We start from the raw sequence: 1,911 nt of genomic DNA on the forward strand, positions 1-1,911 counted from the left end.
GACTCAGGAGGCTGAGGCAGGAGAATTGCCTGAACCCAGGAGGCGGAGGTTGCAGTGAGCCGAGATCGCGCCATTGCACTCCAGCCTGGGTAACAAGAGCGAAACTCCGTCTAAAAAAAAAAAGGAAAAGAAAAGGGCATGAAATGCCCTGGCCCAGGAGCTGGCAGAAAGCAAGTCACCGTCGGCCTCACGCTGGGGGAAGGTTCATTCCTGCCTTGACCGACTGAGGGGAGGCATCCCTGCACCTCCAGAACCCCCGTGTAAGGACCCAGACAGTGCCGTGCAGCGTGGGACCCTCTGCCGCAGAAGCCCCTGTTGCCTGTCTCCACCTGTTTCTGGGTCTGGATTTCCTGCCTGGACTCAGACGAGGACCCGCATATGAAGGGAAGAAGGTTTGTAAACGGAAAAGCCGTGCACATGAGGAGCGCTCCTAGGATTCAGGACTTGATGGTTCGAGCCTGGGGGCCGCCCGGGGTGAGAGAGGTTGGGACACCCCTGAGGCCGGGCACTGTGGCTCGCACTTGTCATCCCAGCACTTAGGGAGGCCGAGGCGGGAGGATTGCTTGAGCCTAGGAGGTCGAGGCTGCGGTGATCTATGATTGCGCCACTGCGCTACAGCCTGGGTGACAGAGCCAGACACTGTCTCAAAATAAAAAGGACACTCCTGGGGGTGCCAGCTCCACAGCCAGAGCTCAAGCTCCCAGATCTCACCAGGACCCTCCCACTTCGCACCGCCCCAAAGCCCCCACTGTCCAAGGGAATAAATCCCTGCTCCCCACCTTGCCCGTTCAACAGGGGCTTTGTCGGGGTGGGAGTCCTAGGTCTGTCTGTGAACTCCGGGTCCTTCTGCCTCCAGTTTCCCAGACTCTCTACCTCCCTTCAGGACGCAATTCTGTGGACCCGCAGCCACTGCCCAGCCACGCAGGCCTCGGCTGTGCTGACCGGAGCCAGCAGGGGTCAAGATTCACCCAGGAATGAAGGGCCTGAGGCCGCTGGGGTTCCAGTGCTGGACAGCAGACAGAGTTCCTGCACATTGCGCAGTAAGCACGGACGGGAAACTGTGGGAACAGGAAGCCGGGGGTAATGGGCAAAAAGCCAGGGACAGAGACGCCCGTGGATTCCACTTTTAGTGCTGAAATGCTTCTGACTTCCCTTTCCCTGACCTAATCTCTGCCCTAGCACCAGAGAGGCACCCCAACATTCATGCACACCCCAGCTTTCTGCATCCAAGGAAACAGCTTCATAATTCAGGCTCCAACCCAGGGGTTCCCTTCCCCACTGTTTCTCTTGCCTCCCACATCCCACCCATCAGCAAATACTGCCAACTCTACCTTCAGAATTGTTCCCAGGCCAGGCACAGTGGATTACGCCTGTAATCCGTGTTTTGGGAGGCCGAGGCAGGAGGATGGCTTGAGCCCAGGATACCTGCTCAAGGCAAGCCTGGGCAACATAGAGAGACCCCCATCTCTGGAAAAAACAACAACAGAATTGAGTCTGAAGCTTTTAAAGAAGAAATAACACCAATCCTACCCAAACTCTTTCAGAAACTAGAGGAGAAGGGAACATTTCCCAACATGTTTTATGAGGCCGGCAGAACCAAAACACATTACAGAAAAAGAAAATCGGAGGCCAATGCCAATATCCCTCATGAACATCAATGCACAAATCCTTAATAAGACATCAGCAAATTGAATCCAGCTGTCTATAAAAGGAATTCTCCATCATGACCACCAAGTGGGGTTTGTCCCAGGAATGCAAGGTTGGTTCAATACCCAAGAATCAACGTGATTAACCACAGTAGCATAAGGGAGGAAAACCACATGATCATCTCAGTGGATGCATAAAATTCAACACTCGCGGCCGGGCGCGGTGGCTCACGCCTGTAATCCCAGCACTTTGGGAGGCCGAGGC

Source organism: Cebus imitator, unplaced genomic scaffold, assembly GCF_001604975.1.
Source record: "Cebus imitator isolate Cc_AM_T3 unplaced genomic scaffold, Cebus_imitator-1.0 Scaffold375, whole genome shotgun sequence".
NCBI classification, from domain to species: Eukaryota; Metazoa; Chordata; class Mammalia; order Primates; family Cebidae; genus Cebus; species Cebus imitator.